This window comes from Echeneis naucrates, chromosome 3 (assembly GCF_900963305.1).
Source record: "Echeneis naucrates chromosome 3, fEcheNa1.1, whole genome shotgun sequence".
NCBI classification, from domain to species: domain Eukaryota; kingdom Metazoa; phylum Chordata; class Actinopteri; order Carangiformes; family Echeneidae; genus Echeneis; species Echeneis naucrates.
In genome coordinates this window covers 18518671-18534436 of record NC_042513.1, presented here as the reverse complement: position 1 = coordinate 18534436, position 15766 = coordinate 18518671, and positions in this window count along the sequence as shown.

The following is a 15766-nucleotide window of genomic DNA, read 5'->3' as shown; positions in this document are numbered from 1 at the left end:
ATTAGGGCAGACATTCAACACAATTGGGTGTTGTGATAACACGAACCGAGTTTAAAGTCAGTCAATCACCAAAAATGCAGATTTGACGCGAGCTGATATCTGTCTCTGTTTTGTGTTTCGTTAAGTTGTACGCTAACAGGTACATGTTAATATTCCTGTACAAGTGTGTATCCTGTGTCTGTAAATGTGTGCGTGTGTGTGAGTGGTCGTGTGCTTTTCTGCATCTATCTGTCCTCCATTCTGTCTGCATGCCTGTGTGTATCCTCCCTACCTCCACCGCCCTGTCAAAATTTCCTTTCAACGCCATCTGATCGGGTCGGGCCTCGTCAGGCTGTCACCGAGGCCGGCGTTTCATTAGGGCTGCCGCTCTCTGTCCGTCCGCCTCGCCGAGCACAAGAGCTCAAACACATGCGCAAATTAAATCGACATCCAAACTCACTCCCATACACAAAGCAATTTAAATGATATTCATTAGAGCGATGACAAGTCCTGATGAGCCTTTCAGTACTGTAGAGAGGAAGGGAGAGGGACTGAGAGACAGAGTGAGGGGATGGAGGATTCTTTTTTTTTTTCCTCTTTTTACATCAGCTTTTTTGGCAACTCTGTTTCGTAGGCACTCAAGCGTGGTGCCCATCAACACACCTCCACTTAAATAAATGAAGAGCTAAAATAAGTAGCAATGATGCAAATAACTTTTCCAATCTGCCCAGTCTACCTCCAGCTGCTCATTTAGTCTTAAAACCGACTCATGTACATTTCCTAAAGACAACAAGGTGAAACTTGCCAACCTTCGAAACGATACATTTATTATACACAGCTATGAAGTGGGCATGAAACAATAAGTTTTGTTATACTATGAATTTGCATTCTAAGGAATTCAGCATGAAGAGGATGTATCAAGGGTAGAAAGCATGTGTAAGAGCTGTTAGCAGCAGGTGCAGCCATGGAAGGTTGAGTACGCTATATTTGCTAAACGTCAACACAAAGTATTCTTATAATCCTATTCATGGTCAAGGTCACAAGTTTCAAATATGGCTGCCAGTTAGTCTGACGACATATAAGGCAAGGAGAGAACGGTTGTCATTTGTATTCCATGAGGTAATTTGGAAAAGAAGTGATAGGCCACTAAATTCTATCAGACCAGCCAAGAAACAAAAAATCTTTGCTCAGCCAACACCAGTGTTACTTTACAGCGAACAGCCTGTGAAAATTTTACCGAGGATTCTTCTAGCTGCAGATAAATCCAAGTGTTATTTTATTATTTGTTCGGTCACTCGGGCGTAATATTCATGTCTGCGTTTTTCAGATTGGGACAGTTATTTTGTCTTTACCAAGTAGCAATGGAAAGAAATAACTTCAACGTTATTATAACATTATTTCCATCACTTTTCCTCCTCTAGACTGGATGCTATCAACATCGTGTTACTTCTTAAACTTCAACCGTGCATGAATCGTGCTCATCACAGCATCCATGTCCAGAGCAATTAAATTAATATAATGTCCATATTTTTCCTAGCTACAAACCTTTGATTGGCAGAGTGGTTGATGCAACTGGAAACAAAAGTCTGCGAGAGAAACAGCGGACACCATCTTCATAAAAACTCAGAGAAGACAGCTGGAATTAATAAAATTGGAGTGTATATGTTCCATCACACGTGAAGCAGATAACAAAGCTCAGACTCTTTCTGCGTAGACATGCTGTAGGACGGATTAGGCTTTGAACTCATCCCACTGAAAGGTATTGTCTTTATATCGCATCCTTCCATTGGATTTACAAGAGATTTCTTCTTGGAATGTTTCTAAATAAAATCATAAAGACCATTTCCATCCTTCTTATTTAACATCTGTACATTGTTTACCTTCAATCAAACCCTCAAGGCAATTGTTACATGTACAGTATATGTCATTGCAAGTCAACACTGTCAACTGATTCTGATTCTGAAAACGCCGCAGCTGCGCTCTCTTCACCCTCAATTATTTTCTGTCTGAAAAAGCACAAGCCAATTAATTCAGGCCTCTCCTCGCAGCCCCTAATTAACCCCTTCAGGACTGAAATTATGCTTAACACTGGTGATTGAGGCCAAGCCTGAAATTACCCATCCTGCTCTGTCATAGCGACAAAAAATTCACATTCTCACTTTGTGTGTGTGTGTGCGTTTGTGCCACCATGCAGACACTTCTCTTTTTGTGTTTGCGTCTCATACCTCTTGATTATCATAGTCCTTTTGTTTAAGCCGCTACCACCGCTCCCTCATTAGCATCTACAGAGGGGACATGCGCAGCATTTTTCTTTTTTTTAAATATGCACACACACATGCACTGCTTGTGTAGTATTAAGCTATACGTTGTGTGGCACATGTAATATGTTTCTGCTGCCATTAGAGGCTTTGCTGGCCCCACTCTGGGCCAATCGCCTTTTGTTCCTGAAGTGGCTAGCCACGCACACACACTGACTCTGATGTTGTAATCAATTTGTGCAGCCAGACGTGGTGTGGACGTGTGTGTTAATTAACGTTCTTGTGGGAGGAAATAATTTAACCGTGATAATGAGCTTGAAGAGGAGCAGTGAGAGGGGTTTGATCTCTGGGCTACCAGGCAAATAGAATAGGGAGCGCCCTAACCCTGCTTTTCTTTACTTTAGCTGGCTACAAAGAGCAAATGAGAGGTGAGTTTGGCAATTAGTTGGGAAGAAAAACTGGCAGTATCAATTATGAGTTGTTTTTTTTTTTTTTTGTTGTTGTTGTTGTTTGTTTGTTGGTTTGTATTTTTTCTGGTCAACATCAATAAGTGTGCTCTGTAAGAGTTAGGGGTGTGCCAAAAAATCAATTCATGTAAGAATCGCAATTCTCATTTAGTACGATTCAGAATTGATTCAAAATGTCCCAAAATCGGTTTAAAAAGAAAATAATAATAATGGAGAAAAGAGAGATTCAACTGGCCCCGTCCACGTTGAAAGCAAATATTTGTACTCATTTTGTACTCAGTCTTTTTTTTGTTTTGTTTTTACCAAATTCCATTAAAATTTTTCCTATATTGGTTTTTTCCCCAGTTTTACATTTTTGAGAATTCCATTTTTAGCATTTTACGCAAATTTAACCATGAGACAGTGTTTTAAGTGATGAAATATAGACAGTGTCTTCAGTTATAATTGAAAACTTTAACGTTTCCACACATTTAAGCAAAAGCATCACAATAAAACAATGAAACATATGTTCCACACCTTTGGTGGAAATATCGAATCCACTGTAAACTTTAAATTTCTTCTATCCCCATGCTCTTTGGTTTTCCACCAATTACTGAATCAAATTGTTTTGAATTGAATCATGAGATTGTAAAAGATTGCCACCTCGCTTTTGTTAAACAAGAGGTTATGATATGGCCATTGAGCTGCACTTTCTCTTCAGGAGGACGCTGGATGAACTCGGTACGGGAAGTGGACAAGACAGGGTGGCGGCGGGCTGCTCACCATGTTAACTAAAAAAAGATTTCTCTTTCATTCAGTGTGTGAAACATTTTTTTTTTCAACACATTGATAAAACAAACAAAAAAAATCTATAATTATTATTTTTATAGAACATTTTTTTAATAATCATTAAGATATACTTTGCTTATTTTTCCATCCTTGATTTTATCACTCATTGTTGATCAACTTCAATTATGAAATAGCCATAATTAGATTCAAATGTTTTTTTAAGGAACAACCTGTGACCTCCAAACTGTAAAACTACTTATCGCAGCTGCCCATCCATTTCCTGTCCGCCAGGCGAATTCAGGGTTATTGTAATCGCAGGCAAAGCAAAATAGCCCACTTGCAGAGCGACCTAATCAAGCAACTTCCACGGCATGCTCCAAGGCAAGATATTCATTCCCTCCATGTGTTTTGTGGGCCGGGCTAAATGACCTACCAGACAGACGCCTCCAGAATACCAACAGGAAGGCGTCAGAGGGCTCGTGTTGAGAGCAGCAGTTCCACCTTCAGCTCCTTTCAGAGCTGGCCTCACCTTGTCCTTTGGGTCAGAATGGATTTCCTGTGAAAAGCACCTCATTTTGGTTGCTTGAAAGAGTCATTTCGTTCTCTACGTAAAGCTGATGATCATTGATGAGGGTCGGAATGTAAAATTGATTCAAGAGTACTAGAGAGTACAACAGTGGTGCAGACACACTGCACATTGATTGTGGATCTCCTAATCTGGCTCATGCTTAAGACATCTACATTTCATTTAACCATACCAGCATATCAAAATAATTCATCTACAGACTGAGATGGTTGGCCCCTGCTGCTGAAAATAAAGTGTTTAACCTTATTAACAGTTCACATTCATATTTTTCGACATATGATAGAAACCATGAACAAAGTCAGCAGTGACCATTATGACTGTGCGTTTCCGCTGATGGCCGTGTGATATAGAAAGATTCAGATAGCCAGGAATTCATACATCATATAATCGAAGGAACCAACTTGAGGGGACGGGAGTTGAAACGGACACCGTACAGAGACTCAGGGTTAGCATTAGAACAACCGCTAGCACTGTGTCAACCTCTGCCAGTTACAAGCTTACAAACCACTCCTACACTTACAACTCACACGTCTGCTGACTCTGGGTCTAACTGAACCTTAAACCTATGGCTGAGTTCCTGTGCCATCCATCTTGTTGCTCTCTGCCCTTTTACCTGTCAATCTAGCACAAACAGCAGCGGCGCACAATCGGAAGTAAGTGTGTGTGTGATTTCTTGTTCACTTTTCAATTACAACAAGCCACTTTAAACAAATTATTAATCTTAGACCATATTTTTACATGTCTAGACAGGCACTTTGACTGCAGCAAACGTTTTTTGGAGGCTGACGTTTTTCTTTTTTTTCCACATTAGCCTTATCATTAAAATGTTGCTAAACTGCTCAGATTGCTCCCTTGGTCAGTGTTGTCGGGGCGAGTGGCTCCTCTCGCATTATCAAACCTCGGATAATTTGCTGAACACACCAAACATCAAACTAGTTTGTTTTTATGCTTTTTTACCTCATGGCTATCTGCTAATAGAGTGATCACAGAACCAATCAATAGCCACTTAAATCTTCTCTCCACCTTCAGATGAACTGCAATAAAAGCAATAGTGCATGCTTCTTCTATGTTCATTTTAATGCACGGATTTCTTTAAATGAGAACTTTCTTCACTGGCTGCTGCTAAGTGATGCTTTTATTTTAATTCACATTAACCTGCTTATATGACAGAAGGCCAGTTTACACATGAAATAGATCTCTGCTGTGTACAGTGAAGGAAAACATCTCATGGGGGTATGATTGGGGTCACAAGTTTGACTTCAAGATGCAGTTTCACTGCCTGTGCCTGAGATTCTGCTGGTGGAGGTCAAGACTCCTCAAGACGCCTCTGGACACACAAATTCATTTTCATTTGTGTGCAGATTCACACGTGCACATAAAGCACGTTGGCCACCTGAGGCACATTTGAAAACACAGAGCATTTTTCCCATTACCGGCGTCAGCCTGTTTCACCTCTGACACGATGAGACACCACATTCTCAGAGGATGAATGGTGCCTTAACAATGCTGAGCAGAGTTTGAGATCCAAGCAGCTTCTGCCCTGACTGCAGAGATGTCAGTGTCAGTGGATGAAAATAAATAACAGCGCTAACGTTTTTTACTACTTGAAAAGTATTAAAGTGCAAATAAGCGGAGTAAATATTGGCGGACCAAAAAGGTACAAACCAAAGAGTGATGCGTAGCAAAAAATGCCCCATACCTGACAGAAAAGGAAAGGTAAACGATAATTACATATGCAAATTTTGGACCACAATGTTGTCACTCTCCTCTCCTTTGGAGAACAACAACAGAGAGGGGTAAAGAAAGGATGCCCTACTTTATAATGGAAATCCTATAAAAATACACATACGCACACACCCTAACCCTATAAATCTATAGAGCGTTTAAACCCTAACCCTACTGTTTAATTCACAGTCTCACACGTTAGTACAATGTAACAGACTATTACACTACTAGCGCTGCTTTTAATAGAATTTTCTCCATAAGCAACAGAGACTAGGAAGCAAGCTAAAAAAAAAACAAAAAAAAACCCAAAACAAAACCCATACACACACACACACAGAGTGACTTTTGTGAAAGTAACTGAGATCCAACATGAAGTAACTTTATTTGATCCTATTGTTGAAGTACTATCTCTGAACAACCTGAAACGCTTTACTTTCAAACAAATAGGAAAGTGCTCTGTGGATGTCTACGTCTACAGTTTAAGGTCCTAAAGTCTACGATCTCAGTACCATTATCCTGAAATGAGCCTCCAAAATGTTGATTGTAATTTGTCCAATCGCTGCTTTTTTAAGTATCACTGCGTGTGATAAGGCTTTGTGGAGTCCTGATTGTACTATATATGCTTGTAGATAAAAGTCACATTATATTACGTACCTGTTTTAGGGGTACGAGGAAAGATTCCCCCGGTGATAAAGGGTCTGGCTACATGCACAAACACACATCTACAAACCTTAATATGGTATATGTGAATCTCCAGGGAGTGACCTGGCTTATCTGATGAGCACCATCGCAAACCAATCCAACAACAACAGTGCTAGCACATCCTCTGTATTGTTCCTGTAGGTCCTGGGGCAGATAGCATCTCCACAGAGAATAGATTATATTTGGTAATGGATATGCTCTGAACTCACTTACCTGCAATTCTTCCTCAATCAGCAGAGCTCTATTCCTGATTGCACAATATCCGCAAGCAAAGAGGCACACGACGGTGGACCATGCAACCCCTCAGTTGAGTGATTTTATTTAAGATCTCTGCAAATGGAAGACACACTTCTACAGTATTGCATTTGTTCATTTATATTATTTATATTGTGTTGTGTGTAAACCTTTTTGTGCACTTTCTCAAATGTGTGGTATTGATAGCAAAATTTTATATTCAGGGCTTTATAAATCACTTATTTAATATTTATTTCAACTTGTGGCATGTGTACTTGTGTCTATGTGACAGCAGCCGCAAGTACGTATTGTACATGTTATAAATCAGTCGTGTTTTTCACAATATTGTTGTGCATTATATATCAGCATTTGCTGAAATTAAAGTGCACATGTGAGCGTAACTGATGAAAACAAAGTTGATTAAAGTTTAATTAAATGTATGAAGTTGATCTCAAATTTCAACTGTGCATGAAATTTTACCTCGCCTTTGCTATGCTTTATTTGATTCGACCAAAAAAAAAAAAAAAAAAAAAAACACCTGTTCAATTAGTTGTTCAGGTCCTCAAAAAGTAGAAATTATTTACCAGATAGAATAGTTTGAATATTCTGTCACTTTAACTCACATTAGATGGAAGCAAAGGTACAAGTTACCTGCACGCCGTTGCTACCCATTGCACCTTCCGCGGTGCTCCAGGTCAGCTATAGGGGCATCAGCTGAGAGCCACCCAGCACTGGTTGTGCAGCGGAACACTACATCTGACCATCGTTTTCTCTCTTGCATCGTTCCATCTGAGCCAGAGAAATTAGCTCCCTCTCTCTGCCTCCCCGGCCAACTCCCCGAGAGCTTTGTTTTGCCTGAACCTGGTATTTACAGGAACACGTCAGGAATCGTTGGGTACATTTTTCAGTGAAGCCTCAGCAGAAAACCTCCACTGGGAAGCTGGATGCCCTTCAACCTGCCTCCATACATGCTGCAGAAAGCTCTCTTTACTCATCTTTGCTCCTTTCAAAGGCTGCCTCCGTACCTTCTTCTCAGGGCATAGTAAATTCAGCCATGACCCCTGTCCAGGCAGAGCTAGACCACAGGATGATGTCTGGCCGCAGCAAGGATGTGGTTATCTCATGTGGGAACTTGAGTTGACGGTCCAGGTAAACTCTCATGTTCCATGCCCCAGCGCCCTTGCTTGACAAAGTGTACCCTCCGTTGGGTTGATGCATGCCTCCAAAACATCGGCCAGTTTTTCACAGTTGATGTTGATGGTGATGAAGCGATTTCACATAGCTTCAGAGGGCCTGCTACAAGGTTAACTGGTACCACCAGACTTTGAAATTTCCATGGAGTTTTGCAGGCTTTGGTCAGCCATTCATTTATCTGAACGATCCTCCCAAAGTGAAATGACTGCTTTACCAACATAGGACCCCCCCCGCCCCAACATAGAAGGATATATTGTCATTCCTGGCTCCTTTTTCTTTTTGGATTAATACGTTCCAAAGTTTTCATCCTCACCCAGGACTGGTAGTCCTCTGATCTTTTCAGTAGTCTGTTCGTGCAAGCCACTACTTGTTTAGGTGTGGTGACATCATCCATGTAACTCCATAGGGCTGGAAGACGCTGTCCTCACTTGGCTCTTAGACCCAAGACCTCGTGCTTTCAATCAGTTAGGAGAATCTTTGAACACTGCTCTGAACTGTATGGACATTTAAACACTAAGATAATAACGTTGCCGTCATTATCCATGTCACAGATGAGGACAAGGAAGTCGTTGCAGTGCTGATTTCATCTGCTGAAGGAAAAAAAATCTACTATTACTATTTCTACTATTTCTACTATTTTATTACTATTTCAAGCAATACCTGTCAGCAGGCCGGAACAGTGCTGTTAAACCAAAAACAGAGGAGCTGTACTGGGAACGGGGAACCATGGCCCCGAAACAAAAACGTATAATCACTGAAGGCATCTCCGAAGAGGGCATCAGGTGACTGTTTCTGGCTGATGCCTTACCAAACACACTCGATATGCGGCATTTGCATAATGGCTGCCCATCGCCTATCCCACCCTCTCTCTCTTTCTCTCTCTCTCTCTCTCTCTCTCTCTCTCTCTCTCTCTCTCTCTCTCTCTCTCAACCCAACCGGTTGAGGCAGATGGCTGGTTCCGCCTCCTAAAGGAAGTTTTTCTTTGACACTGTCACCAAGTGCTTGCTCATCGGGGGATCTGTTGGGACTCTTTAAATAATTTTAAAAAGAGTTTGGTCTAGACCTGCTCTATATGTAAAGTGCCTTGATGTAACTTTGTTATGATTTGGCGCTATACAAATAAATTTGATTTGATTTGATTTGTGGTAAAATTCATGGCTACTTGATTTTGGAAATTGTGTAAATGTCATTATTTTTATTCATTTACATACATTTATTATAGATATATATTAGACTGAAAATCCAAAATCTCTCTTCATACCCGGCTCCTAGAAATGGTTAAATGTCTTATGTGGCATATGTATCATATTTAGCCTGAGATTGTAGTGGAAAGTGTCAGTTTTGTGTAATGATTCCGGTATGACGTAAATATTATATTGGATAGGTCTTTTCTCTGGGCATTTTTGCTGCTCCGCAGTCAAGGCCAGGCACTGAATCTCTGGATCGTGTGACCGAAGGGGGTTAGTCTGCTCTAAATCCGTTAACATTGATGGCTCAGTGAAAACCAAAACATTCCACAGCTGCGACACACACACCACGTGTCCCTTGAGTCCCTGGCAATAAATGGCAATACTAACCATCTGACATTTCTACCACAATTTCATGTGAATCAGAAACTGTTTCATCATGTCTCCCAAGCAGATACACATAAATCAAAATCAAATCAAACCAGATTTATTTGTATAGCGCCAAATCATAACAAAGTTACCTAATACACATTATATACTCTGAAATCCAGGTACTGACACAAAACACAAAAAATTCAGAAGTATATTACACCTATTACTTGAAAAAGCCCTACAAAAATATCACAACAAATAAATGCTACACACAACACCTGGAAATATAGACAACACGTACACACACACACACACATACAGATTAAATTCTGTCACTATATCTCATCATACACATTCAAAAGCACACATCCAGTATGCATTTTCTTGCGTGTATGTGTGTCAGAGCAGGCGACTAGGATCCTATTTGTGTTGGTGACGTGGCTGAGCTGCATTTAGAGGAAATTACCCCGCAAGCATGCCTCGGCCACAATAGATAGCAAGTACCCTTTCTTGCCTGCATGGCATATTGATTTCTTGTTGTGAGGAGTGCTGTTCATGCCCCATTTAAGATTTCCATCCAGCCCACAGTCCTGAGTACAGCAGCCAACCGTAAATTAGGGAAATTGCACATTTATCACTGGCGTTGTTTTAAGATACTTTCGAATCATGTGGGTCCAGACGAGATCTAAGGTGTTGCAGGGAACAATTACACACAATGACTTAATGACTCTTCATCGGCAGAGGAGTGGTCTGCTTTAAAGTTCATATCCCAACATAGTTTGAAACACTTGGTAAGGAAAGTTGAAGCCAAAATGGCAGATTATGTAACAGCTGCGAAAGGAGAAATATAATCTCATCTCCTGGAGTTGATCAGCGTGAAAAAAGCAAATTACCATACAAACCAAAGAAAACCTCTTCCTTTCTGGAACAATTTATCTTTTCATAGTTAGCTAGCCACCAACCACCCTTATTAAAAAAACTATTTTAGAAATCTTTAAACACATTATGTAAAAATACTCCATTGACATTTTATATTAACTTTCCCCACCATAATTATACATACATGTATTTGTTTTACCATTATTATTTAGTCTTGTTTATTTATTAGTTGTTGGGTTTTTTATAGGTTGCTGACAAGTCAAAAATCAGTGTCAATCAAATCGTTGGTAAGAAAATATTGCAGGGACTGAGGCACATTTTAGCCCACAGTCAGAGCAATAACATAATTTGCATATTCTCTCTTTTTTTGTTGTTTTTTTTAATCATTGAACTGGCATTGGCCGACACAGGTGCATGGAGGTGCAATACCCAGAGGTTTTTCTGTCCTTGGTGCACTGTCAGAGATATGACGTAGATATCTTAAGTTAGGCACTGTTTGCTTATTTTTTCTCATCTGTCTTTGACTGCTTAAAAATGCCAACATTTTTAAAAATGTCACCTACATCAGAAAAAGTGCATCACTCAGCAACAAAATGTGAAGTGTTCATTGGTTGACATTAAATAATCCACAAGTTGCAGGGTTTTATGTTGTTCCCCCATCATATTTAATGGCAAAGAGATTTAAAATTCAGGGAAATGATTACGCACCTCATACAAATATCATCACCATGAATATGTTGACAGATTGTATTGATAGGTCTGAGATGATGAAGATACTAACTATATTTTAGTGCTTGTTGAAATGATAATGAGAAATTAGATTGATTTGGGTGTTTTTTACGTTATTTTAGCTTTTTTGTTCATGAATGTGGCTATGTTTATTCCTCCTCCTATATAAAGCGAAAAAAGCACTTGAGTATGAAACCCTAAAGTTAACCCTTGTAAGGATTCTGTAAATATTTCATTAAAGAGCAAGTAAATGTCATGATTCCACCTTCCAGCTGCATCTGATGTATGACTTTGATGTGCAACTTCTCAGTCTCTTAGCACAGTTCCCATCGCTTTCTTAAGGAGTCTGGCCCAAGAACCTGCTCAGACAGAATTTACATATGCCATTGCTATGATCTGAGACATCAGTAGCTGTGCAAATGAATAGCTTTCTCCCAAAGCAATCAGACCCTAGCAATGTTAGAGATGCTCTTGTGAAAGATTTGTTGCTCCTCAAATGCAGTAATTGTTATCTACTCCTGCAAAGTGCTCATCATTATTGTAATCCTTGTATGGAATGTGACCTCACGAGGGAAGCGTTCTGCGCACTTCATCATGGCAGGTACTACGGCAGGTATGTGCAGACACTCCGGCCTTAGCCCGCTTTGTTCGTCGTTCGTCTGCTCAGTGCTTTAGGAAGGGGTCACTCCTCACTCACTCCCTGCTACAGAGTTCTGAGCTCGCTGTGACTGAGTGCCTCTTGCTGCAAGAAATGTAATAAACAAGACACCAAAGTCTCCTAGTGTTATTCTCACCAAAAGGGTTTTGTGGTTTTGCCTTCACCACACTCTGGCAAATTTATGACTGAAAGACTTGAAGACAGAGATTCAGCGATTGATCTTTTGGCTTCATAGTTTCTCAATGTTTTACACCCAAATGAGCTAAATTTGGTTTGTTTGCATGGAAAGATTCTTTTAAGGTTCTCTTTTCTCCAAATGAAAGCCTGCATTTTAACAGCAACGTAACCCATATTTCCAAAACTTCAGTGAAGGGGCCCGAGCATTTGTTTCAATATTCTTGTCCAGTTTTGTTTGATGGTAGAACCCATGGTTAGAGCCACAGCAGCGGCGTGCAATTACTTTTACAGATTGGAACTCTTCATCGTGGCCACAAAGGACCTCTTTACTACACTGACAAGAAAGAATGGACGAAACCAAAACATAGTTTTTCATGACAGTGGCAGTAGGAAATCTCTTTTACTTTCAGGACCTGTCCTGTCTGATTTTTGTCATCTGTTTTGCCTGTACTTAAAGTCTCTCTCCTAAATCTTGCAGCTCTCTGTCTGAGCATTTGCTACCTTTCTGTAATCCTTCCTGGCTGAAGAGGTTTTAAGGATTATTCCTTTGAACTGACAGCAAACATATGTCATGTGCATTATAGTACCTGTTATTGAGGAGAATTATTGAGGGGGGCGTCCCTTTCATGGTCATCTTTGAAATATTTACCATTAACAGTGTTTCAGTGTTTAGCAGAGTTCCCCATCAGTCAAACAAGTTGTTAGTCAACATAATAACTGTAACTTATCAAACTCTAATCCATCACATGTTGGAGTACCGGCGTGATTTTGGCTCTGAAGCCGCATGATACTGATTAAAAACTGAGTAAACTGAAACAAATTTGAGGGTGGAAGGCCCCCAGTTTCACATTGTGAGTGATGGAATCTTTATGTGGGCAAAAATTCTCTTTAAATTTAAACAAACGAAATGCTATTTACACAACTGTCAGCATGTTAATGTGCTCACAAAGGAATACCATGCTACAACCATACATTATAAAGCAGACACAGTGATAACCATGTTCATGGTCTTAGTTCGGCATTGCACGTGTAATTTTTCTGTTTTGTTTGACAGTCACAAGACCAGTGGTGAATCACCCGGTAATTTTGTCTCTGTTAAAGTGAGATAGCAAGCAAATATATGTGGTTCAACCGCTGACAATATGAAAGTACTTACCATTAGATGACCACAATATGAGGCTTAACACAATAAACCAGAAATATGTATATGTATTTTTCATCTTCCTGAAGTCATGAATGTCTGTCCTAATTCTCTCTTTCAATAAGATAATTAGACATTTTACCGATTATGTTTTCTACAGGTTGGTGGTGCAGGTACTGCTAGAACATTATTATTAATCATCAAAGAACTAAGAACATCTCTGCTAAAGTTTATCCACTAATTCTTTCAATCTGTTCGGTGGTTTGACTGTAACCATTGTATTTTTCCATCTCTAAGTCATCTAGCAGACATGGCTCTTAACAATCTACTATGTTTCTTGTTTGAAAAAAAAAACAAAAAACCACAACATCTTTTTATCGAAATTTATCTGGAGATGCTGTTTCTATTTTAAAGTTTCTGCCAAGATAATGGAATTATTCATTCATTCATCCTCTACCACTTATCCGTTTCCGGGTCGCAGAGGATGCTGGAGCCAATCCCAGCTAACTTTGGGGCGAGGGCCGGGTACAATCTGGACAGGTCACCAGTCCATCACGAGAAAATGGAATAATCTTTGGTTTCTATGCTGACAAATAAGTCAATAATATATATTCATACTTGACAGAGATAGGGCCTCCTTTGAAAAAAATGATTGTTTGGGTACGAAGCTCACTTGGGCAAAATATCACCAAGATCTATAAAATGTTTAATTGGAAAATGGCATGTGCAAGGCAGATGCCTAGTCTGCCTACAGGTAGCATTGTGTCTGTGTGACTATGTGTGCAAGGGAAAGAAAGAACAGGAGACAGAAGAAATGGGAACAGAGAAAGAATTCAAGAGAACGTGAGATGGACAGGGCACGCTCCCTGTGTGTCTTTGTGTAAAGAGCATGGTTGCTTGTACCTTGGCTTTATTTATGTTATGCCGTGTGATTCCATTGTGAGGAGCAGATCCACGGAGCTTGTATCCTCACCCTCCCACAGCCCCCTTCTTTAGATAAAGCTATCTGGATCTGCAGCACACCTTCCTCAAATGTGAGCAGCTTTGCTATTGTGGAGGCTCTCTCCGTGTTCCTGGGGGATTCTGACGGTTGCATTGTGTGCGCTACAATGAGGGTGTGGTATGTTGGCACGTAGCTCCAAAACCACTATTAAGATGTTAATGTTCACTGGCATAGCTAGTTTCAAGCAGTACAATCGTTTTACCTTTCCACAAGACTACTTTCCATTGACGTTTTTACATAGTACACAGAATAGGGCAATTGTGTTTCTTTGATATGCATTTTTCAGACAGCTGGGAGGCCCATGTAAACACAACTGCATCTAATCATATTATATGTTAAGTCACTCTGCTTTATAATGGCAGCAATTACATATTTTGGTCAATAATGTGTTCTAGTGGATAGATAAGGGTTGTATTGTTTTATGGACTTTAAATCTATTCAATGTTGAAAAGTCAAGTGAAGTTAATACTTTAAAAATGCATTATATCTAATGAGCATGAGTTTTCTGCCAGTTGTAAAACAGGGTCAGATTGTACTGAAATCTATGGGGAAATGGCCCTACTTGTCACTTGTCTTATTTGCTCAGTAAACATTTGTCTAATGACTTTGTTGTCACAGTCTTGTTTCAGCCAAAAACAAATGGCTGACTTCACCTTGGGTTAACGCTCAGTAGCAACTCAAAGCGTGTAATTCAGGTTAGAGCAGCCTTTTCACATTTGCAGGGGCTACAAAATGAAATGAAAGCAAATAAAACACCGTAAATACACTTTGGATGTGTCGCTGGCCCACACCCAGACTGAAGTAACCTCATTTTGGTAGTTTGCGCGTTCGCACATGATGCACTTTGCCAGCTTCATGCAGCTATCTGAACAGCTGCAGGAAGATCACATTGTCAACTGAAAGTTATTCTATGAGACAGCTGCAGCCTACAACTAAAGTTTTATTGGCATTTGTTGTTAATTCTAAATACAAAGAAAAAGTAAAAGATGTGCTTACAAAAGGTAGCAAACTGTAGGATTTGGTTCACTTGTTGTGGTTAAGCTAACTTTAAATCAGTTAGTCTTGATAAAGAAGGTACTTGTTATGCCATTGCTCCAGGGTTAGGCCAATATTAGCCAACATTAGCATTAACAGTGAAAGGACACATTGTAGAGGAAGGCATCATGGCATTGGCAGCTCTTGTCAAAAAACACCAACATCACCTCAGCAAGAATCCGCATTTAGTGATGATGAAAAAAATGCAAAAAGGCCCTTTAAGCCAGAGAGTATATGCATTTTTTTATATAGCAACAATACCAATTGTTGTTCTTTTGTGCAACACAAGGATCTCTTCAAAAGCGTAAGAATGACCCCACTTTTCCTAAAAAAGAAAAAACAAACAAACAAACAAAAAAACCTTTTTCTCAAATTCATTGTGTCTTCATTTGACTATTTTGGTTTGTCTCAACTTAACCAAATAAAAAAGTGTACAGTCATTCTAGCATTTCTTTTGGGCTCTTGCTTGTTTGCTCAACATCATGTCATTCTCAGATCATTTTCAATTTCCTCTCACACCTGCGGGAGGCGTCTGTTTCTGTGCTGCTTGTGTTGTCATTAGTTGTGTTCGCTTGAATTCTCTTGAAAATGCAATTACTTGGTTTGCCCTAAGTGATGTTGGGCTGCTGCCTGCACAGTAGATATGCATTCACTTGAAGTGCATGTGTATTC